Below are 26,013 nucleotides of genomic sequence, written 5' to 3' on the forward strand. Positions count from 1 at the left end.
CATTGTATATTACTGAGAAGATCTGAGTCAGTCATAGTTGATCATCACACAGTATTACTAATACTTGATACATTGTTTTACTGGTTCTGCCCATTTCATTTTGCATCAGTTTGTGGGAGTCTTTCCAGGTTTTTCTGAAATCTGCCTGTTCATCCTTTTTTATTGCACAATGGTATTCCATTGCATTCATATACCACAGCCTGTTCAACCATATCCCAATTGATGGATTTCCAATATTTTGCCACCACAAAAAGGGCTGCTATAAATATTTTTGCACATGTAGACTCGCCCATTTTATGATCTCTTTGGGATATAAATCTGATAATTGTATTGATGGATCAAAGGGTTTGCTGTTTGATTGTCTTTTAGAAATAGTTCCAAATTGTCTCCAGATTGGTTGGATCAGTTCAAACCTCCACCTAGTGTCCCAATTTTCACACATTCTCTCCAACATTCATTGAAAAATAAATTGGCTAATATGAAAATATTAGCCAATCTGATAGGTGTAAAGTGTGAGGTGATAATTCAGACTTAATTTGCATTTCTCTAATCAAAAGCGATTTAGAGTGCTTTTTCATATGCCTATATATAACTTTGATTTCTTCATCTGAAAACTGCCTGTTCATAGTTTTTTTACCATTTATCAATTGGGGAATAGCTTATATTCTTATAAATTTGACTCAGAGGTCTCATTTCTCAAATATATAGAGAGAACTATCAGAGATATTTGCTATAAAGATTGTTGTTTCCCAGCTCTCTTCTTTCCTTCTAATCTTGGGTGTATTGGTTTTGTTTCTGCAAAAGTTTTTCAGTTTAATATTATAAAAACTATCCATCTTGCATTTTTAAATGCTCTTGATCTCTTGTTTGGGCATAAACCTATAACTCATTTAACTTTCCCTTTAAGATTCTGGATGCTGTTTACATATTTTTTGTATGTACATATGTTTAGTATTGATATTGCTTCATTGTTTATGGTACCTTTTAGTAAGATGTAGTTTCCTTTCCTATCTCTTTTAATTAGATTTATTTTTGCTTTTGCTTTGTCTGAGAGCGGGATTGCTGCCCCTGCTTTTTTTTTAAACTTCAGCTGAAGCATAATAGATTCTTCTCCACCCCCTTACCTTTATTCTGTGTGTGTGTCTCTCTATTTCCTCCAAGGTCACACAGCTAGGTAATTAAGTGTCTGAAGCTGGATTTGAATTCAGGTCCTCCTGACTCCAGGGCTGTGCTCTATTTACTGTGCTACCTAGTTGCCTCTGTCTCTCTGTTTCAAGTGTATTTCCTGTAAACAATATACTGTAGCATTCTGGTGTTTGATCCACTCTAATATCTGCTCCCATTTTATGGGAGAGTTCATCCCTTTCACATTACAGTTTTGATTACAAACTGTATTTCCTCCACCCTATTTACTCCTGTTTGTCCTGTCTCTCCTTGCATTCTTTCCCTCATTGCCAGTCTTTTGCTTCTCTCTACCACCTTCCCTGATCTGCCCTTTCTTCTCTCCCTCCTTTAGTTAATCTTCTTCCCTTCTTCTTTCCTCTTGGGTAAGATAGATTTCTATATTCAACTGATTATGCATATTATTCCTTCTTTCAATCAAAACTGATGAGAGTAAGGTTCAAGCTCTTCCTGTGAAATAATTTAGCCCATTTTACATCTCCCTTCCTTCTGCACTCACTGTACTCCTTTTTCTCATTCCAAAATTATTTTTTATATAATTCCCTTAAATTCACCTTATGTCTGTATCCTCTATTCATGTATATTGGACAGTAATTAGTGGTACTGTTTTTAAGAATCACAAATATCATCTTCCCATATAGGGAAGCTACATTTAATCTCATGATTCTTTTACTTTTTTTCCTCTTTGAAATTGGAATTTTTGTTCAGTTCTGACCTCCTTATGAAAACTTGAAATCCTTCTATTTCAATGAATGACCATTTTTTTCTTTTTATGCTAAATTTTGCTGAATAAGTGATTTTGGGTTGTAGTTCTAACTCCTTTGCCTTCTGGAATATCATGTTCCATGACTTCTGATTCTTTAATGTTATATTGTTAAATTCTATGTATTCCTGCTTGTGATTCCCTGATATTTGAATTGTTTCTTTCTGACCACTTGAGGGAATTTTTTCCTTGACTTAATAGTTTTATAACTTTGCTATAAAGTTGGAATTTTTATTTTGGGATCTCTTTCCTGAGATGATAAATAGACTTTTTCAATTACTATTTTTGTCCTCTGCTTCTCAGATATCAGGGTAGTTGTCCTTGATAATTTCCTGGAAATTGCTGTCCAGGTCTTCCTTTTGAATATGGCTTTCAAGTAATCCAATGATTTTGATATTTTCTCTCCTAGATTTATTTTCAGATCAGTTGTTTTTCCCCATGAGATAGGTTGCATTTTCTTCTTTTTTTTTCACTTTTAAATTTGTTTGATTGATTCTTGATGTCTCCATAGAATCATTTGCTTCCTTTGGCCTAATTCTAACTTTTAAGGAGTTGCTTTCCTCATTTAGTTTTTACATTTCCTTTTCTGTATAGCTCATTGTACTTTTTAAGGAGTTATTGTTTTCTTCAGTGTATTTTTCTGCTGCTTTTTTCATCTGGCCAATTCTACTTTTTAAAGCAGTTTCTTTTCCTAAGCTATTGACTTTTTTTCCATAATTCTTTTGTATCACTCACATTTCTTTTTCCAACTTTTCTTCTACCTCTTATATGATTTTTAAGTTCCTTTTTTGAGTTCTTCCATGAAGTTCTTTCTGGGCTTGATACCACTTCCCATTTTTCTTTGGAGTTTTGTCCATAAGTGTTTTTATATTATTGGCCTCTTCTGAGTTTGTGTCTTGATCTTCTCTGTTACCATAATAACTTTCTAGTGTCAGATTCTTTTTTGTTGTTTTTTGTTCACCTTTTTTGACCTTTTCCCTTTCTTTTGAATTTGAGTTCTGCTTCCAGACTATTTACTGGTGCTGAACTTATTTTACCCTGAGACCCTTGGGGAACTCTGTGTCTAGTGTCTAGTTCCATGCTTAATTGTGTGATGGGGGTTGGCTGGCATTTCTGGAGACCATGGGGGTCTGGCAGCTTACTTAGTGACCAGCCAAGGTCCTAGTGCTGGTGTCTAGGGTGTTTGTTTCTCCCAGACTACACTGAAGCAAAGGGGCAGTCTGGCTGTTGGAAGCAGTCTGTTTGCCCAGGGTGATGTTGAAACATGTGGCAGATCTTGGAGCTGGAGTCTCCCTCTGTTTCCTGGTTATGCTGAGACACATAGGGGATCTTGGTATTACGTGTTCCACTGCCCTGGGGCTCAGGATCTCCTGCTGAGGTGGGTCTTGTTGCTGGCTTGCTGGGATACTTCCTGTTCTAGACTGTATTCCCCTTTTACCCAAGTAAGACAAATCTTTCTTGCCAACCTTCCAAGTTTCCTAGGCTAAAATATTGCCCTACCCCTATTGTTTGCTGGTTTCTACTATTCCAGGATTTATTAGAGGGAGTTATGTTATAGTTGTTTGGAGGTGAGTATAGGAGAGTTAAAGTGACTTAATGCTTACTTTGCCTTATTTTTATCTTTGTAACTCACAATGTGTAATATATTATGTAACTAACAGGAACAGAATAAAAGGGTTTTTTTAATTAAACAGAATTGGAATATTGAGTACTTTCAATGGATCTACTTCATGGTCTTCTATATATATCATCTAAAACCTCAACTTTTGAAGCTTTTCCCAAATCCCTTTAATGCTTCTGCCTATTTCCAGTTTATCCTGAATATATCCATAGCTGTTCTCTCCTTTTAGATTATAAGCTGGTTTTGCCTTTCTATATGTTTTGCATTTAGAACAGTGTGTGGCACATTATAGGCACTTAAACTTAATAAATGCTTCTCTACTTTACAACAGAGTAGGGTCTCTGGGAAGAACTATCAAGATGTCATGGTTTCTGAACTGAGTCTACTGTCAGATGATATGTCTGTCATTTGAAGACCAGCCCAGTCAAGTTTGAAGACATTTATCACATTAGGGTTGGCCACCAGGTGATAAATTTCTTTAGCCATATTCTTTCATTTGGTGCTTTTATTATTGGAATCTTCATCTATGATGAAAGTAATTACAATGATAAATTCACATACATTTTAAGAATTATTAAACTATTTTATCCCACAATGTGATTTGGAATATATAAAATATAAAACTACTTGAGATTACATTTAGTCCCTTTAGCTTTTTGTGGGAGATTTTAATATCCTAATGTGAAAATTTGACAAGATTGGGCACACCTAGAGGATAAAAACCAGAAATATTTAAAAAATTTTAATAATTAAAAAAAATTCCACATAGATTTGCTACCAAAACAACTCATGAAATAATTACTTAATTTCTTTATCCCAAGTAGGAAACAAAATGCTATTTTCACCAAACTTCTCCATTACAAACTCTTTTGAAAATTAGTATTGCCATTAAAAATGTGTTCAATCTTCCCCTATTGAATAGAGAGGTAAAGTTAAGATTGTGAAAGTTTGGGGAAGTTTACATTATGTGATATTTATTTTGGTACTGGATCAAAGTATGTAATTTGTTAGAGCTGACTAGGTTTAGCAGCAGTTACCATGACTTTTTTTGCCACAAGAGAAAATCAAAATATATCTTCTGAGTAGAGATGGTTAACTAAGGATATTGAATCAAACATAAAAAATAATGTATTTCAATTTAAATGTCAAGAGTAGTTTAGTGAATAATATTTTTAAATGCTTTTTATACCAGGTATGGAATGAAATTACAAATTCTCATTTTTTTCACTCAATGTCCTATTCATTATTCTCTGAGAATTAATCAAACTATAATGAGTACTGAGTAACAAATTGTTATATAAATGTCTGAAGATAGGCTTTGATTGCATTTTAAAAAAAGATCATATTTTCTTTCTTTGGGGAAATATGACTACTAAAATATATCTGAGTAGTATGTCAACTGAAAGAAAGAAGCTAAAGGTAAATACCTAGCTCCTTGCAAATAAAATTTAATCACAGCTTTTAGTGTTTTAAAACTGCTTTTAGTTTATGAAACTCTGAATGATATTTTAAAGAAACCTGAAAGATTGAAATGAAGGAGAGAATTACTTTAGAATTCAATTAGGATACTTGTTAGACTTTTAAGGGATTTCAGAAAATCATCTCATCAGCTGTTTGCAATATAAGAGTAGAACCTATTTTTATCCCACTTCACATCCTCACTATGATCTCAAAGCTTATATTGTTCAAATACTTGTCATGATCCTTTTGCTGAATATCACAGCATATCATTGAATTTGAAATTTAAATAGAACTTAGAAATAACTTAATTCTTTGTTTTACATAAAACTGAGACCCAGAAGATTTACATAATGTACCCTAATAACTTAGAAAATAAGATAATGATTACATAATGCTGTTTAAAGATGCATAATATTCTACTTTGATATTCATGGGTATTATGTTTCTAGAAAATTATGTGAATTTAATCTAGAACCTTACATAATGAAGACAAAATTTGAGTTAGAAGGACAAACATAGGCATTGTTCAAGGATCAAGATGGTAAAAAACAGGCAACAACCCAGTTGAAGTCTCTCAATATTTCCCTCCAAATAACTTTAAAATAATTCCTTGGATCAAATTTTGGGACAGAAGAAGCAATGAAAGATAAGTGTGAGAAATTTTTCCAGCCTAATACAACTTAGAAGTTCAGCAAGAGACATTGTGACACTGGGGTAGGAGTGGGTCTAGAGTGGAACAGGAGCACCAACTTTGGGCTTTGGAGATAGCTGTGATAGCAGTGAACCATAGCCTAAGGGGCCTTCAGCCCAGAGACAGGGAGTTGTTCAAAAAGAGATTATAGGAGACCCTTGGCTGGAACTGGGTAGAGATGGTACTGAGTGGCAACGTTATTGCTTATAAGCAGTCCTGACATGCAGCTCCCTGAAGAGCACTTGTGATCAGTCCTAAGTAAAGACCAGAATACAGATGAAAAGAATAGTGACCACACTTTTCCCTAGATCATATCACCTTGGAAGCACTCAAAGCTTGTAGACCCCAAATACTAGCTCTTAAAAGATCAGTACAAAGTTCAAAATAAATAAATAGGATGGCGAAAATGAGCAAACAATTAAAAAAAAAAGAACTTGAGCATTAGATGGCCAGGAAGACATAAACCTAGGACAAGACAAAAACATGAAAACAAATACAAAACCGCAACAAGAATTACTGCAATAGTTTTTTTTAAAGAAAGAAATGATTAAGGGGGAAGAGGGGGTGCTCGGCTAGGTGGCACAGTGAATACTGGCCCTGGAGTCAGGAGGACCTGAGTTCGAATTCAACCTCAGACACTTAATAATTGCCTAGCTGTGTGACCTTGGGCAAGCCACTTAATCCCATTGCCTTGCAATAAAACAAGAAAAAGAAAGAAAAGAAAGAAAAAAGAAATGAGTGGTAGAGGAAAAATTGGGAAAAGAAATAAGGTGGGGCAAGAAAATTATGGAAAAAGAATTAACAACTAAGTTAAAGAGGAACCAAAAAATGTTGATGAAAATAGCACCTTAAGAAAACAGAACTGGCCTTAATGGTAAATGAGGCACAAAATTCACTGAAGAAAGAACTCCTTAAAAAGCAGAATTTGTCCAATGGAAAACAAATTCAAAAACTCACTGAAGAAAATAATTCTTTTAAAATTAGAACAAGACAAATGGAAGCAAGCTAATGATTCCATTAGGCATCAAGAAACAATAAAACAAAATTAAAAGAATGAAAATATAGTAGAAAAATGTGAAATAGTTTATCAGAAAAATAATTAACCTGGGAAATATAATTATTGAATTACCTGAAAGCTATGCTCAAAAAAAAGAACCTCAATATCATCTTTCAAGAAATTATCTTGGAAAACTCCTGTCCTCTTAGACTCCATGGTTTCCTTCAAGGATCACCTCAGTCTACCTACTGAAGGGGACCTTTCTTTTTTGTCTCTCCTATTTCTTTCCCACCCCTTTCCATCTCCTACTTATTCACTGAAGGTCTCTTCCACAAACATCTTATATTCTCCAAGAAATACATACATATATATATATATATATATAATATGTATATATGTATGTATATATATATATATATATATATATATATAATGTGTGTGTGTATGTATGTATACATTTTTGTCACCTCCATTGGAGATAAGCTTCTTGAAGCCAGAGGCTGTTTTATTGGCTTTCTTCTTTTTAACTCACTGTCTAGGACATAAAGAGCATTCAACAAATTTTTTTGGTGATTATTATTGCCTAGATTAGGAGCATGGGCCATTTGGTCTGGTGCTGCCATGGCAACCACAGGTGAAACTCAAAATTCAATAATCTGGGAGCTTTTGGGGGGTGAATTGTTTGGTCAAATTTAGCAGGTGAATGATCTTATAAATATTCAACTGGTTCTTGGCAGGAAAAAAGATTCCCCACCCACCCCTGGTCTAGACTGATCAAATCTGTCTTGATTTCAGAGTTAGTTTTTCCATAATTTTTTCCATTTTTATCCTAGGAGTGAAAATTATATCAATCTTCTTGTAAACAAAGATGTATTATTGTTTTATAATTCTTGGTTTCAAGAATTATTCTACCCTTGTTTAAAATAGCTTTTAGAAATAGAAACAAAATGAATATAAGTGGTGGGAATACTATATAAGTCTAGTAGGGAAGATTTTTTTATTTTGCCAAACTGTGACACCATTAGGAAAATGTTCTTAAAATCAATGGAATTAATGATAGGGTTACTTACCTGTGAAATATTCATACCCCCAAATACCTGATGTGGCTCTTTAACATTTAATCCTGTGACCTTCTCCCATCTGAAGAGCCTTTTGTAACCTCCTATCTTCCTGCAGCTACACCCAGTGAAAGTCAAACAAACAGTCTTATCTCCCTTCCTGTCAGATGCCTCATTTTAGACTGTCTCCTTCCTTGGTTTTCAAGTGCCTGAACAGGATTTGCAGAAAAACTCTGGGTTGGCTGGGTTGTGAGTCTTTTCCCTATGGCATCATCAAAAGATATTCCCTAACATAACAGGAGAACAAGGATTTAAAATACAGGTTTGTATATAATGCTACCTTCTTAGTGAATGCTCTAATATTTGAAGCAGGAAAAAAAGACAGTTTCCCAATAAAGGACAATATTTCTAAAAATCAGACTTAATGCACCTTCTTTTAGCAATCAAGTCTAATAACATGTAGTTACAAAAATATCTAAAAAATATCTAAATGCCAATAGAAATATTTAAAACAAAGAATCAAAATCAAAAGAATCAAAATCAAATATCAAATATGCTAACATAAACAGTGGGATTCAAGATGCACCTCACTTCACTGATCAGACTTTATTCATTTTTTTATTCACTTCCAAGAATTCTAATAATGGTATCATCAGTTTTCTGTGTGTGTGTATGTGTGTGTTCTACTTTATTTATGTTCTTTTTATGTTGTCTATTGTCTGAGTCTCAGAGACTCTCAGTCTAGATCTATTCTATCTTACATAGATGGGCAAAATTCCAACCTTAGCATTCTATGCCACTTAAATGATGAGGATATAAATATCATTAGCTTCTTTTTCTTGGCATGGTTTAAGTAATAGCATGATTCATTGACCTTAGAGTTAGGATAGGTAGATTTTACCACTATGAGATCACTTAACCTTTTGAATCTGTTTCTTTATCTATAAAATGAGACTGTAGGACTGTATTTTTTCCCCAACCTCCATTTTAGCTATGAAATTTCATGGCTTAAAGATGGTAGAAGCTTTGCTTATATAATATGCTATATATAAAATGTTTTGGTCCTTAAAAATTCTAAATCATTCTAAAAGAAAATTCATTAATTTAAGGATCCCTACAATGAATGCTTTAGTTAATCAAATGACCATCTTCCACTTGTCCTGTTTTGTGGAAACATAATTTAGTTTAAACAAGGTGCCTTTCTTTTCTCCAACTTTTAAGAGATCTGTTTCATTTAAAGTTGTCCTATTCTCAGCTAGTACTGTTTTATAATCTTGATACTATTTTCTATTTATTTAGTTAAAGAAAAAGCTATCCAGATGCCAAGTCATAAATGTATATGCTTGTAGCAGAATACATCTAACAGACTTGAAAGCTTTACTTATTAATATAATTGACATATAACTACATAACTTTATACCCTCCTATCTTGAATGGCATGAGTATACATGGCACCTAAACTCCAAAATAAAATAATGCTTGATTTCCCATTTATTACTATATGTGTTTATGTGATTTGGTCAAATGAGTATCTTATAGCCATTAAGTACATTATTATAGACCCATCATTTGTTAGTATGGTTGAAAGATGAGAGAAAGACCATGGACACATTAAAATTTTGTGAAAGTACTGGATTGGATGTTTAGGGGAAATGAATACTTGCCATCATTATATTCCATTAGCTATCATAACATTTTCAAAAACGTGTCACAGTCATCAAGGGTTATTATATCTAACTTTTAGGCCTATTCCATTAATCTTGCATTTGAAGGTAAAGATTAGCGGCAGTATGATTCTAGAATATAAACAATCCACCAAAAACACATGGACATTCATTGCAAGTGCAGCAAGACCTACAAAATGAATGACAAAAGAATGGCCAAAGAGTTTTGTGTGGTATGGCAAACTGATCAAAAGCTGTCTAAAATAAGGCAAAAGAAACATCTCAAGATGGATTTAAACACAAATGAGCGTTTTCTGAGCAATGAATACAGGCCTAATTACAAGTCTAAAAGGTAGCCATAATTGAAAGTCAAGCAAAAAGTTTCAATATGTCAACAGTGCAGAGAGAATTGTTGACATCAAGTTTTTTGCCATAGTTGTGGACATTTATGATCAGTAACTTTAGTCTCATCCACAAGAAATAACAAAAGCAGTTTCACTTCTTTTATCTTTCTTAGAAAGTCAAATGTTTCTGTTATAAGCAACAAATACAAAAAAAATGAGAAATACAAGATAGCCTGAAGGGTAAAAGTAAATTATTATTGCCATAATAGGGTTGTATTGATTTATTTGATGTTCTTTATCCTTAAGAATTCTGCAATACTTGTCAAGTTGATACCTCCCTTTAACACTGACATTTACTCTAAAAACATTGGAATTATGAGACTGTATTCAGTAAAATGTCATTATTTTACTGTTTCATATATGTATGCTGTAGTCATTAACAAAAATACATATGAAAGCATCTTGAAAAATATTCATAAGACATCCAGCAATAATGTTATTTTATAGACAATTCTTTCTATGAGATATTTAGAAATTAAGACTAATTTAAGATGTATCTCAGACTTTTGTCAATGTTTTTCATTACTTCATCATTAACTTTCTCCATTGACATAGATGATAGCTCCTCCATGCTTTCTTACCCTGTTTTCTTCTCCTTCATGTCTTCCATAAATCTTCCAGAGAGGATCCACCCAACATGTGGGATGTTGCCTTTGATTCTTTTAATATCTCTAGTGGTACTAATATAACACTTAGTCTGGCCATCTGTCATTTCTAATTCTTGATGCATGATCAACCCACATAATTTTCTCTTCATGCATGTCTTTGAGGTTTAAAAAATATTTACTAAAGAGCACCTTTTTAAGTGCCTGCTTATACTTAGAAAATTAAAGAGATCAGAACAGAATGGAAAACATATTTGAGAAGGAATATTAGCAAAAGCACTTGTATAAAGAAAGTAAATTACTGATATTTGAAAGAAGGTATGTATACCATGAAATGAAATGTCTCTTTCCAAAAAGAGAGGGAGAAGAGTGTTCTGGAATTATGTGACCAAGAAAATGAATAGGTGAAATATTGCAAATGTTTATGAACATAGAGGTAAATGTAGGATGACTCCAACAAGGAAAAGAGAATCACAATATTTGTTTCTTAATATTACATCAATTTACAAATCTTTTCCCTTTCTCTCCTCCAAACCTAGAGATAGCTAGGCTGTTCAGTTGATATAGTATGGAAGCTGGAGTCAAGATCTGAGGTCAAATCCAACCTAAAACACTTAACAGCTGGGCAAGTATTTAACTTCTGTTTGGCTCAGTTTCTTCAACTGCAAAAAGATGAAACTAACAGCACTTACTTCTCAGGGACATGAGTATTAATGAGAACATAGTGCTTAGCTATTATATAAATATTCATTCCCTTCTCCTTCACTCCCTGTCTCTTCTTATATGCTCCGATTGTCAAGTAAACAAAAGTCAACTTAACAAGTTTAAGATATGGGAAACATCATTTTATATATATATATATATATATATATATATATATATATATATATATATATTAGTTTGTCAGAAAAGAGGGAATATTTTATTAAGCTACAGGTTTAAAATACATCAACATTTTAGTAAAAATGTCTTTAATTTGGAGGGCAGCTAAGAAGGCAAAGGGCCTTCATATTGTGCTATATGAGGATAAGCTGAAAGAACTGGAAATACATTAGCCTGAAGGAGTGAAAATCTATAGTGAGGATAGCAACAGTATGATTGTCTTCAAATATCTGAAGAAATCTCTTGTGAAAGAGACATGTACTTGTTGATCTCAGAGGACAAGATTAGGATCAATGGAATCAAGTTTCAGAAAAGGAAATTCAAGTTTGATGTTAGGAAAACATGGAGCTGTGTAAAATGGAACAGATTTCTTCAATAGGTAGTAGGTTTGCTCTCGCTTAAAGACTTCTAGCAAAAAAAGTAGTTAACAGGTTGTCAGGGACATTTCAGATGGTGCTATATACTTAGTCAATTTTTTTGTTTTGTTAAAAAAATACTACTTGAAAACTTTTCCATTCGTTTGGAACCTACTATTTCTTTGAGAGATCTTTCAAAAAAGTGATACCTAGGTAGACTTTGAAATTGTGTCACTTTTCACAGAGATTTCTTCTTTGTGTATTTAGGCATATCTAACCATATCAGAGGCCCCATTTCTCTAAAATGTCATGGCTAATTCAATATATATATATATATATATATATATATATATATATATATATATGTGTGTGTGTGTGTGTGTGTGTGTGTGTGTGTGTGTGTGTGTGTATATATATATATATATATATATATATATATATATATATATAAAGAGAGAGAGAGAGAGAGTACATCAGGTACTAAGGTGGACCAAATGTCGTGGTTATACCAATACCACCAATGAGAATGGGTCACTATAAAAATGTCAAGATATGTTTCATTTTCTTTCCTAACTGTTCCCCATCCAATGCCATCTAAAATTCCCTTGATCTTAGTCACAAATCAAACTTTTTGTTTTGGGATATGTTGTTCTGTATTTGGGGTGTCAGTGTTATTCTCATAATCATAGGTCATCTTCCTCTAATTTTTAGCAGAGAAGCTTGTACTCAATATTGACATTGTTAGTCATATCCTTTTTCTAGTTTAAGGAGATTGTGTTTACTGAATGAGGTAGTTTTGTGGATTCTTTCTGTCAGTCTCCTCCTTGTAGTAATAGTTTTGTGTCAGTTAAATTTCTCTAAGAAATTGTGATAGTCTTATATCCAGTTCCCATTTTTTTAGAGTAATCAGCATATTTAAATAGGTAGGGCTGAAACTACAATAATTCTCCCCACTTTATCCTTTCTTCTGATTTCATATTCAATATTTTCTCTGATTCCTTTCCCTGACTGAGGATTGTCTAACTACACACAGCTTACTCTCAAAATATAATTGAATTTGATCTTGTCTGTTAAGATAATTCAGTTTTGGGGGGCGGCTAGGTGGTGCAGTGGATAGAGCACCGGTCCTGGAGTCAGGAGTACCTGAGTTCAAATCTGGCCTCAGACATTTAATAATTACCTAACTGTGTGGCCTTGGGCAAGCCACTTAACCCCATTGCCTTGCAAAAACCTAAAAAAAAAAAGATAATTCAGTTTTTTTATGGAATCATTTTATGGAATCATATGCCATTCTTTCTTCTTAAAGTCATTATGATATGCAGACATGAAAATTCTGAGTAAAACATAGCCCTTTGTCTGCTTTTATTTCTTGATCTATAACCTATTTTTCAATATAATTTTCATCATTTCTTTGTATTTAGGCTACAAGACTGAGGATATCGTCAAATGTTTCAGGAGTGGGAAGGAATCAACACAGTACCAGGTGTATAAATTTAATGAGTTATATTTTGTATTGTTGTCCATTTCATTGACTACTGAGCCAAACATTCTTCATCTAATGGTTCATCTTGGGTTTTAAATAGTCTTTCAGTTAAGTCTTTTCTCAAAACTCTTCTGCTTTAATCATTTTTTTACCTAACCTTTTAGCCAAAAAAAAAAATACCCCCCCAAATCCCATCTGATTTTAATATTTATAAAATGATTAAAACCTGGAAGGATATCCCTGATTATCTAGAAGAATCTTCGCAAAATTATTTTTAAAGTTGAAAAGCATTTTATTACTAAGTTTAGAAATTTGGTTGTTGGAAGAAATAATTACATAATCACCATAAATAATTGCTTACAGAAAGAACTGGATTGAAGCCATTTGCTATGTATTATTTAAACCAGTGAGCAGAGAACAAAGACTAATCTTTCTCTTCCCAATGGCAATTAGATTAAAGAGCTGAATTTACTAGTTGTCACTGACTTGATATTCAAAATATGATTTTTTTTCTACTGCAAAACTCTTCTCAAATAATTAGCAGAACTATTTGTCTCACATTGATTTTAGAAGATTTTTTTTCATGACATCTCTCTTAATAGTTACATGAGGAATAATTAAATGGTTAACCTCACAGGATTCAATTCTGCTATTATATTTTTCCCATCATTCATTAAGGATGTTTAATGAATGTCTAGACAGTATATTAATAACATTTCAGACAAATTAATGTCTAGTTTTCTAGACAAAGTAAGAAATATTCGCTTTTGTTAGAAGTATTTGGAATAGATTGTTTTTCTCTTTGGAAATTGGTAGGAAATATTACTTTTCTCCAAAAACAGCCATCTTATGCAAAGTTAAGCACAATTACAATGGCAGGAAAGGAGGGATTTTATGCACTAATGGACATAATAATTTTGATCTAAAATGTTGGACTTTTTAAACACTGGATTGTTTTATCCTCTAAATTATTCTTCTGTGATAAAGTTTTAAAGTATTGATATAGAATAACTAACATAACTAAAAATAACTAACTCCTTAAGTGCTAGTGCCTATAATATTCAGTAAATACTGTTTGTTAATAATGGATTACCCATAATTTAATCACAGAAATATGGAATTTGAGAATTAGAGACTCATAGGTTATTTAATCTAGACTTTAAAAAGAAACTGTACAATACACCAAACAAATAATTCTCAAAGACTTCCTTTAAAGACCCTTGAAAAATATATTAGAATTAGAAGAAATTAAAAACTAGAATTTGAAGAAATACTGTATTAACATATCCCAAAACATTCTGCCCAATGTCCCACAGAGATTGTATGAGATGTATATTGATATGAAAATGTTGAATTCTTCTTGTATTTTATTTTTTCCTAATTACATGTAAAGATAGTTTTCATGTTCATTTTTGTAAGATTTTCCAGTTCTACATTTTCCTACCTCCTTCCTTTCCCTCCCCAACATATCAAGCAGTCTGATATAGATTATACATGTCATGATAAACATATTTCCATTTTAGTCATGTTGTGAAAGACAAACCAGAAGAAAAGGAGCAAAAAAACCATGAAAAAAAACAATTTTTTTTAAAGTCAAAATAGTAAACTTTGATCTGCATTAAGACTGCATAGTTCTTTTCTGGATGTAAATGACATTGATTTTCCATCACAAGCTTTTTGGAATTGTCTTTGATAATGTATTGTTGAGAAGAGCTAAGTCTATCATAGTTGATCGTAGCACAGTATTGCTGTTAATCTGGATAATGTTATGCACACTTCACTCTGTCAGTTCATGTTTTGCTGAAATCCTCTTGCTCATTTCTTTTTTTTTTCCTTTTGCAAGGCAATGGGGTTAAGTGATTTGCCCAAGGCCACACAGCTAGATAATTATTAAGTGTCTGAGACCGGATTTGAACTCAGGTCCTCCTGACTCCAGGGCCGGTGCTCTATCCACTGCGCCACCTAGCCACCCCCCATGGAATACTTCTGTAAGAAATCATGAGCAGGGCAGCTAGGTGGTGCAGTGGATAGAGCACCGGCCCTGGAGTCAGGAGGACCTGAGTTCAAATCCGGTCTCAGACACTTAATAATTATCTAGCTGTGTGGCCTTGGGCAAATCACTTAACCCCATTGCCTTGCAAAAACCTAAAAAAAAAAAAGTATTCCATCACATTCATATTTTAAAACTTGTTCAGTATTCTCCAATTGATGGACATCCCCTTGATTTCCAATAATTTGCCACCACAGAAGAGCTGCTATAAATAGAAAATGTTGTATTCTTAGAATCAAAAGGGGTCTTAGAAGATAAATCAGTTGTAATCCTCTACAACATCATATCCAAATCATCAGTTGTAATTTCTGTTTGAACATCATCAAAGAAATGAACTCATTATTTATCAAATATCAGACTTCATTTCTCTTAAATATTAATTATTAGGCAAATTTTCTTTCTTTTAGAGGTACAGCCAATGACCAGCTGAAGCCTTTCCAGAGGAGATTGACCAAGCTAATGGGAAAATGAGAAAATTAAAGGAATTAGAAAAGTTTACCATTGAGAAGAAATTGCATAGAGATCAGTCATTTTGAACTAATACCTCGTCTACAACCTCTGGGTTTTTTTTTCAGAATTCACAAATAGAAGGAAAAAAACACAAAAACTTTTTTTTTAATCTGAGAAAGAATCTCAAGGGAGAACACCTGATTTTAATAAGCTGTGAAAATTTTCCAAATTGCTCATTAGCATTCAGCTTAGATGGTTTTATCTGATTTACTGCCTAGCCATTGTAAGAAAAACAGTTCTTGAAGACCCCTTCCCAAGGGCCATAGCATGACTTTCACTGTCCTTAGCTGCAGGAATAGAATATAGAATTATATTTCTTTGATGTAGGATAGAATCAGGGTAATGAAATGTAACTATTATGACTTTAGCAAATTTAAAAAATTGAAAGAGCTAAAGTTGAATTTAGTTTGATATTTGTCCTAAATTATCTGTTGAAAGAATATAAATGGATATAAAGTCTGTGAACGTTTACTTCAGTGAATTAGGCTTTTACATAAAGCTAGGAATTGGACTCATAACTTCATCATTATAAGGAACTCTAGGGTGAGGAAGCTCCCTCTACCAATGCAAGTTGGTACCTTTTCTTCAACTTATAGTCTTAAAGATTTGTCTTGAACTCTAAGGGCTGGTGCTCTATTCCCTGTGCCTCCTACCTGCCCCTCTGTGATATCTTAAATGCTAAATTCAATGACCTTTTTTTCATTCTTCATTCCACTTCTCTGCTCTGTAATTTTTGATATTCTTCCGCTACTCCTTCCTCTTCCTTGATTGAATAGCACTACTTTCTGCCTATAACTTTTTGGTTTCCTTATCTAAAGCACCTCTACTGAATATAGTGATTCTGTTCTAGGTCTGTCTTAGTCTTTCTTCTCTCTATGATCACTTTGGTGATTTCTTTAGCTCCTTCGGATTTGATTGTCATCGCTATGTGTTGTTGTTGTTGAGTGGTTTCAGTCGTGTACAATTCTCTGTTCTCCATTTGGGGTTTTCTTAGCAAAGATACTAGAGTGATTTGCCATTTCATTCTCTAGATCACTTTACAGATGAGGAAACTGAACCAGACAGGATTAAGTGATTTGCCCAAGGTCACATAGCTAGTGTCTGAGATGAGATTTGAATTCAGGTCCTCCTGACTCCAAGTCTGGTGCTCTGTCTACTATACCTTCTAACTTCCCTATCAACTAGACAACCCCAAAAGTTATACATCAACTCCAGTCTCTTCCCTGAATGTGAAGTCCCATGCTATGTAAGTGCCTTTTGGATGTTTCAAACTCAGCTCATTTTTTTTCTCCAAAATTCATCATTGCTCTAAATTTTCTATTTTAGACAGTACCACTATTCTTCTGGTCACTAGGTTCACAACTTTGGAGTGAGTCATCATTGATTTTTCCTTTTCCTTTACCCCCTATATATATATATATCAGTGGCCAAGCCTTTTTGATTCTACTCCTGCAATACTTTACATCTATTCCTCTTTACTCTCATAGTCTCTGTCTCACTTTAGACCCTGATTACCTCTCATCCTGACTATTGTAATGTTTCCCTTATTTGTTCTCATTCCCTTTCCTCTCCATTTCATCCTATGCAATTCTGTAAAATTGGCATTACTTAAACACCTTTTCACCTCAAAAGTCTTGAATAATTTCTTATTGCCTTTATAGCAAATATAAATCTCCAACCTTCTGGTCTTATTTCACATTAATCTGCTTTGTGAAATCTCCATTTCAGTCTAACTGGCCTAAAGGTTCCTCAATACATGAATTTCCAAACCTATCTTTGCCTGATAGAATTCTTAGCTTTCTTCAAAGCAATGTTAAGTGGCCTGTCCTATAATAGGCCTTTCCTAATTCCCTCTGCCCATGCTCTTTAATACTTTTTGTTGACTGTTCATTTACTTATTATATCCATTCCTACCCCCACACTCTGAGCTCCTTGTAGGCAGTCTGTCTAGCTTTCTGTCTTTGTATCACATCCCTAGGGCCTAGCACTGTGCTGACACATTATAGGAGCTTAACTAATGATTATTGATTGATTAAAATAAAATTAATATCAGTGGCACATTAAATATGTGAGATTTTTCTTTAGTATTGCTCTGTGATAGTTTAATGGCTAGATTCAGAATAAGGGGATAGCAGGAAGGGGAAAAGGAAAATTATATGTTTATATCTGATTTTCTTTTTTTTAAATATGTAAATCTGTAAACTCCATGAGAGTAAGAATTATTTCATTCTTTTTTTGTATCCCCAAGATCTGGCATAGTGTCTCATGCATATGGCCTAGTAACTTAACTCCCCCAAACCTCAATTTTCTCATTAAGGGATTGGATCAAATGGCTTCTAAGGTCCTTTCCAGTTCTAGAACCTATGAGCTAAGTTGATTAATAAATGCTTGGACAAGTCACTTAAATTCTGTATCTCACTATCCTCATATACAAAAAGAGAGAGATTTTCATTATCTTTAAGATTGTTTAATTTCCTGGGCATCAACACAGTAGAAAATGTATTTAGGGGCAGGGAGTGGACATCTTGATGTTCCTGACATCATGTCAGTGCATGAATCCTTATGGTGACCCTAAGGCAGTGTGAATGTGCCTGAAAAGAAAAATTTGCAACAACAGCCATTTCCACTGTGCACATGGAAAAAGATTATTTGAATTCATTAGACATATTCAGGACAGTTCTCAGCTTGAAAAAATATCAATCCAAGGACATAGCTATTACATAATACCCATTTAGCTTCCACATCCAGCTATATGGCATATCTAAGTCCAATGAAAGATTGAACAATAACTTTTAATGCAATTTAATATCCAACAAAAGGTGGAAAATTTACTTTGATTTTTAGATATTTGGGATTCAAGTAGAAATTGTCTTCATTTGGGTCAAAGAATATATGGATGGGAAATTCTTTCTAAATGTCATTTATAAACTTGTTTATTCTAATAATCAAAGTTTGTCATAATTCAAAAATTTGAACATATAACATAAGAAAAACATATGATCTCATACTGGATAACCAATAGAGGGGATTTAATATAAATAGGGGTGAGAGTAGTATAGAATCAAATATAAGAGATTGAGAATAATCAGTAAAGAAAAAAATTTGGGATTCTAATCTTAACTCTTAAATTATGAAATCATCATGGATTATCAGTGATGTTTCATAAGTTTGGATGGTTCTGAGTTTAAAAATAAAATTACCCTTCTTTATGATTGTTTTCTATAATTATTTTTGGAAATTTGCAAATTGAAAGGGACCTGAAAAACCTAATCTAATCCTCACCCAAAATATAAATCTTCTCTATTGCATATCCAACAAAAAATGTGATCATTTTTCTTTCTAATTTTCAATTGTTATATTTAATATTTCCTGAAATTCCTCAAGAGAGAAAAAGATGGTCCATGATAATACATATATGGAATCTATATGCTATTGATAGCATAATTAAATGATTATTGTAAGTTTGAACATAACTATGTAATGAGGAATACTGGCCTCAAGACATTCATTTGTTCTGTGAAAATAAATTCACAATAACAAGAAAAGGTTAGTTTTATAAGAAAAATATATAAATGGGAAAGAAGTGCCAGGGTGGACAGAATTTGGTCTATAAAACACAAAATAGGGTTCCCTAACCTCCTGCCACTCCCCTGTAGCTCTTCTTTCTTTTTCTCCCTCAAAGATGCCTAGTAAATAATATTCAATTAACCAGACTTTCTATCATCCATGTCTTTTTGGACAACTCAATTAAACTCTCTGAGTCTCAGTTTCCTCTTCTTTAAAATGAAAGACAAGTGAACTAAATGGTAATATTGTATAAGTTATTTTCTTGGTTCTGATTATTTCCCTCTACATTAGGTTCAAATTTTTCCAGGTTTTTCTGCAACAATACCTTTCTTTTGATTTCTTATAGTTCAATAGTATTCCACGTCATATTATATAGCATAATTTGATCAGCCATTCTCTATTTGATAACTATCCTACCGCCCAGGTCCTTCAGTATATAATTGCTTGCCAACACACACACACACACACACACACACAAAGAGAAGTTATGGATATTTTATATAATCTTCACTTTTGTTTTATTTAGTCCCTTCCTTAGTCCATCCTCCTTATTCTCCCTTTTCCTTTCTCTCCTTTCCCTTTCTATGATCAGTGAAATATATTTCTATACTCAACTGCATGTATACATATTCTTGTCTCCTTTGATCGGTTCAAATGAGGTTCAGGTATCACTCACTCTTCCAATCCTTCCTTCTTGTTTGTATACAGCTTCTGTTTGTACATCTGAATTGTGAGATAATTTTCCTCAATTTGATTTTTTCTTTCCCCCTCCCTTTCAAAGTGTATTTCTCTTGTCCTTCTTTCCCATTTTTCTAAGTTCATCAAGGCATAGCAGAACCATTCCCAGGTCCTCTAGTTAATCAGACTCCTTCACTGACCCTGATGAAAATAGCATTTCAAAGAGTATACTTGTATTATCTCTCCATGTAAGACTGATAATCCTTTAGTCCATTTTGCTTATTTATTCATGTCCATTTTTTTATGTTTCCCTTGCCTCCTTTGCACACCTGTTTCTACGTAGCTCTTTCTTTTCATCAGGAATGCTCAGAATTACTCTATTTCATTAAAGGTTTGATTTTTTTTCCCTGTAGGATTGTATTCAATTTTGCAGGGTAAATTATTCTTAGTTGTAAGCCTATATATCCTTTGACTTCTGGAATATCATTCCAAGCCCTATATGCCTAGATAGCAGTGACAACTAAATCATGTGTAATCTTGACTCTGGTTCCTCAATACTTTAGTTCTTTCATTCTGAATATTTTCAGTATTTTTCTGTGACCTGGAAACTCTAGAGTCTGACTGATGTTCCTGGATTTTTCCATTCTGGGATTTATTTCAGGAGATTTCTTTCAGGTGAATTATTTATTTTCACTTTGCCTTCTAGTTCTTAAAGATCTAGGCAGATTTCTTGATATCTAAACTTTTTTTTTAAATTTTTGCCATGACTTTAAGTAGTCTAGCAATTTATCAATTATCTCTCCTTAATTTGTTTGTAATGTAAAGTATGTTAAATTCTTTTTTTCCATTATTTAACTTCAATTTTGTATTTCCTATTGTTTCATATAGTCATTAGCTTCTATTTAAAACATTCTTTTCAGGGAGTTTGTTGTTTAGCAATATTTTTTACCTCTGGTTCCAAGCTGTTAGTTCCCTTTCCAATTTTTCCTTCATAATTATCATTTCTTTTACAAATTTTCCATTCATTTATAAAAACATAACTCCTTAAAAAAAAGAAAATCTCTCTTCCTTCAAGTCTAGTTGGACTCATAACCAATCTCTGTTTTACCTTGAGACTTTGCATGTAGGTCCTTTAGAGGTTTTTTCTTCTGTATTTGTGCCTTGAACTTCCCTGTCACCATGATAGATTTTTATGGTGGAATTTGTTTGTTTGTTTGGGTTCATTCTTCCAGCCTACTTAATACTTGGAGTACCTGCCTCACAAGGTAGTTAATGGGTAAAAGTGAAAATGCTCTAGAAAATTGAACATGTTTAAGGGTATAATTTTTTTAAAGTTTCATTAGAAAAAATATTGTGTTAAAACAAACCTCTAAGCAGGTTTAGTAACTATATTTAAGCTGATTTCAACACATAAAGGATCCCAAGTATTCATTTAGTTCAGGTTGCCCTTAATTTATATTTAATTTACATTTCTGTTTATTTACACATTATTAAAATAATCTTGTTGTAAAAGTAAATAATCCTCCCCTCCCCCTCAAAAAACCTCATGAGAAATAAAGTGAAAGAAAGAGAAAAAAAATGTGCTTCAGATACCATCAACTGTCTTTGGAGTGGATCACATTCTTTATCATAAGTCCATCAAGGAAGTTGCTTCCATAATTTTTTTTCCTCACAATTGCTATTGCTGATTGCTCTCCTGACTTGCGCTCTGGTCTTGAATGACCATAAGCCCTCCCCTATGCCTTGGAACTGTGAGGAAGGTCCTTGCTCCTCTATGGTAGTATGGGTGCCCAGACTGCAACCTGGATCTGAATATGGACAAAGCACTAGAGTCCTGTACCTGGGACAGAGGAGAGACCTCAACAGTCTCCCCCCACCCCCTTACCTTTTGTGGGCTGAGCCCTCTGGGAGCAGCTCCCAGTCAGCTCTTTGCTGGGTGGCTCTGTGGACCTGCTTCTGTTTCTGGGGCCCAGGCTGCACTGAGGGCTATGCTGACCTGAGCTCCATGCTCACTCTGGCAGAGGTTTCTCTGCTGATCTTCCAAGTTGTGCTTGGTGTCCTCTGGGTTGGCAAGTCTGGAAACTGCTTCTGCTGCCATGAACCAGCACTCCCAGAGTCCCCAGCGCCCCCTGTGCTGGAAGGCTGGAGCTCTCCCATAGTAGCCTTGATTGCTACCACCCCCTGCAACCCCTTGGAACAGAGCCTTTCCATTATTTTCCAGGTTACCTTGGGTTGGAGAATTACCTCCCTGGGTCTTTCTGTGGGTTCTGTTTTTCAAAAATTTAGTAAAAGTCATAATTTTAAAGTTTTTGGAATATTTTGGAAGTGACAGACTCCTGGAAAAGCCTGTGCTTATTCAGTCATCATGGTACCACCCTGCCCTTAACTTATGAAAGCTTTGTAATCTGAGGGTAAGTGATTTGCCCAAGTTCATACAAGTAGTAAGCAGCAAGTCTGGGATTCAAATCCAGGGCTTCTGACTTCAACTCCAATGCTCCTTTTAATTACAGTCTAATTTGCAGACCAGGCATCCTGTCCTATAGGGTACAGTACTCATGAACATCACTGTGATGCTTAGTCAACAGAAAGGTGAGCTTATAGTAAAGTACAGCTCTCTTGGGGATTTTCAAGCAATCATACCTTTATCCTCATATTAATTGTCTACCTTAGCAGGCAGATGACTTAAACATCTTAGTGCATACTGACCCCAGAAAAGAAGGTTGAAAGAAAAATGTTTCTTATCTTTTAGTGATCTACCCATAAATAAGAGCACTGTACATTTTAGAGAGATAGATACTTAAGAAAATGTTATCACAGAATTCACTTGCCTCTCTTCTTTTCATGGCATTACAAGGTTTTGTGAGAAAAAGGTTAGGCATGTTCTGCCTGCACCAGTGGGTGGAAGTTACTGGAGGCAGATTTCAGTTCAATACAAGAAAATATTTTCTACCAATAAGAGTTCCCTAAAAATGGAATGGGTTGCCTTGGGATATAGTGAGTTCTGAGTAATTGGAAGGCTTCAAGCAGAATTTGGATATTGTTTTTGATCAGGCATGCACTGGATGAGATGATCTCTACTTTCCCTCCCACCTCTTATATTCTACAATTTAAAATGGAAATAAAAAAGTTTAGGGTTTAATTTCCTTTTAGCCAATATACAACTGCCAGGAATACAATTGATTTTTTTTAAAGTTATCAGAATTGATTACTGTTACTGCACTCTGACATTAAAGGGCCAGTCACTTTTCTTCTTAACAGACATCTCACTGATGTGTCCTCATCAGATTTTCCATTGAAGTAAGAAGATTCTCTTCTTGAAATAAAAATCTATTTCCTCACATAGTGAATTTAAGGCTTCTGTCTGATCAGTATTTGTTGTATAGGAAGCTGTAGAGTTTCTTGCTTTTGTAATTATATGAGTCACCTATAAGAGTTCAAGTTAACTATTTATGAAGCTCCTGGCAAGGAGATGAGACTAAAATATGCTTAGAGAAGGAATACTAAAATGGGAGATGAGGCTCAATTAAGTAAGTATCAAAGATAAAACTTGAACCTAGATCATCTCAATATAAAGCCAACTGTCCTTCATTCTACTATGGCAGTCTTCATTCTTTTAAGACACTGAATAGAAATGTGCTTAAAAGGTACCCTAGAAGCCCAACCCCCCCATCAAAAAACCAGTTCTCTCTGCTCCCTCTCCCTGAACATACTTACTATAAGATTGTTACTACAAATTTAAGAACTCTCTGATATTTCACCATTATTTTTATTGAATCTTCATCTTTTTTTATTATTTCTCTTCATTTTAAGTGTCTTTTTTCACCAAAACCAAATTGGCAAAGTAATATTCTTTAAGGTTGTATTCTTCAAAACCTAGCTGATATGTGACAGGAAATAGGATGTTTGTAGTTCATCTGTAGTTCAATAAAGCAATAAAATAAGGTTTTTATTTTTTGTCTCTAGGCAATGAATGGGAGTTCAGAGGCATTAATATCCAATAGTAAATCTCTGGAGCTGTCAGGGGAAAAAAGCCTTATACTCTGCATTCAATTCTTATACCAACAATTGAAAAAAAAAATACTACCTGCTTAATTCCTGTGGCTCAGTTATCTTCCTGTAAGAACAAAGCAGATTAAGATAGTACTTTATAGGTAATACAATTTAAAAGGAATTTAGTTTATATAAACTGTCCTGTATTTAACTACCCACCTATTTTACAGAAATGTTATGGCAGTTGTAATGAAGCCTCTAAAGCATTCTTAATTCATTTGAAGGAAAGCATATGGTAGCAATACATTATTAATAAGCTATTATAAATGTCCAGTGGTATTATTTATGGTGGATTGCTAAAAGATAAAAAACATTCTTTTTTAAAATTTCTTTACTTGTATCAAATTACACTAAGATGTCTAAGTCATCTGTCTGCTAAGGCAGCTAGTTAATGAAAGGATAAAGGATTTAATGCTGCTTGAAAAATCACCAAAAGATAGCTGTATCTATAATACACTGTCATCTTTCTTCTGTTGACCCAGACAGTCTAAATATCACCATGATGTCCATGAGTACTGTGGGTTTGTCTACTTTCACCTCTGTACCATATAGTGCAATGTGCTTAATGTGAAAATTTTACTGTAAAACCTTAGCCAGAACATTGGAGTTACAGTCAGAAGGCCTGGATTTGAATCCTAGACTTGCTACTTATGACTTGTATGAATCTAGACAAATCACTTAACTTCAGATTAGAGTGCATTCATAAATTGAAGATAATATGAACTAAATGAATGTTGTTTAGTCATTTTAGTCATAGTCTACTCTTCATTATTTCATTTGGGGTTTTGTTGACAAAGATACTGGAGTGATTTGCCATTTCCTACTCCTCCCTTATAGATGAGGAAACTGAGGCAAAAAGGGTCAAGTGACTTGCCCAAGGACACATAGTTGAGAACATGCTTGAGATCAAATTTGAACTCAGGAATTCCTGACTTCAGGTGTGCTACTATATATACTATACCACCTCATTGCCCTGGAACTAAATGAATATGTGGATTCTTTATGCATTGAAATAACTTAAATGTAAAATAGTTACTGAGAAAGGAGAGATGTCTATTTTGACATTTCATACTTTTTCCTAATGCATTTTTTTAAAGCTACACTCTTAAACATTCTCAAATTTCCTAGAGCATTTTCACTTTTTATAAAGTGCTTTCCTGTGAGGCAAGTGCTACAAATACTAATATCTCTGTTTTACAAAAAAAAAAAGAATAAGTGAAGTCTGAGTAATAACAACAGATGATATTTTTATAGTATTTTAAGGTTTGCAAAGTGCTTTTCACTTGCTAAACAAATTAATCCTCACAAAAATCCTGGGAATACTACCTTTGACCTATACTAAGTTTATGACCCTAAATAACTTGTATGACCTCTCAGTTAATGTCTAAGACTCTTGTCTTAAAGAACAGTTTTATTTGTGAAGGGTATTTTCCTCCCTGGGAATTTCCTATACCAAAAACAAATAAAACTCCAAAACATTAATAGTATAATTCCTATGACAACATACCTTTTCTTTGGTTCTGTAAATCCTGATCAAAATATTAGCAGTTCTAGGAGAAAATATGAAGTATAGAATTAAGACTTTGGCTTTCCAGTTAAAGATCCACAAATGAATCTGTGATCTCATTGATTTATATGTTTCCTCTAGTGATACTAATTACAAATCCATCCATACCAATGGATGTGTCCACCCAGTGTGGAAGGGACCTTCTTTACCTGTCCTTTTGTAGAGTACTTAACCTACCTATAAACTTCATTAATGACATTCTTTATTCAGGTTCTTTGAAAGTCCTTAATTGCTATGCCTCATTGCCAGCTCCTATTCACTACTCTCTGAGTGAGTCAGTTAGTAAATGTTTGTTAAATATCTGTTGTGTTAAGCTTTGGGTGACTTCAGTTCTTTGGATACTGTAATATACCATAACCTAAATCCATGCAACAATACCACTAGAATATTGTTGGTGACAAGGAAGACTTTTGTTTCTGAGAGG

The 26,013-nt window shown here is 33.7% G+C and overlaps 1 protein-coding gene across 9 annotated transcripts in view; it reads left to right on the plus strand.

Annotated features, from left to right (window-relative positions):
• The window catches only part of PAG1 (phosphoprotein membrane anchor with glycosphingolipid microdomains 1), a 224,886-nt gene that overhangs the window by 144,338 nt on the left and 54,535 nt on the right, over positions 1 to 26,013 (plus strand). For 6 of the 9 annotated variants that reach the window (XM_074201516.1, XM_074201515.1, XM_074201514.1 and 3 more), the window contains one exon: positions 13,106 to 13,167. The exons of the other annotated variants lie outside the window; for them this stretch is intronic. The gene's annotated coding sequence lies outside the window, so the exon portion shown is untranslated. The remainder of the gene's footprint in view (positions 1 to 13,105; positions 13,168 to 26,013) is intronic. 9 annotated transcript variants of the gene reach the window in all.

Source organism: Macrotis lagotis, chromosome X (genome assembly GCF_037893015.1).
Source record: "Macrotis lagotis isolate mMagLag1 chromosome X, bilby.v1.9.chrom.fasta, whole genome shotgun sequence".
NCBI lineage: Eukaryota > Metazoa > Chordata > Mammalia > Peramelemorphia > Peramelidae > Macrotis > Macrotis lagotis.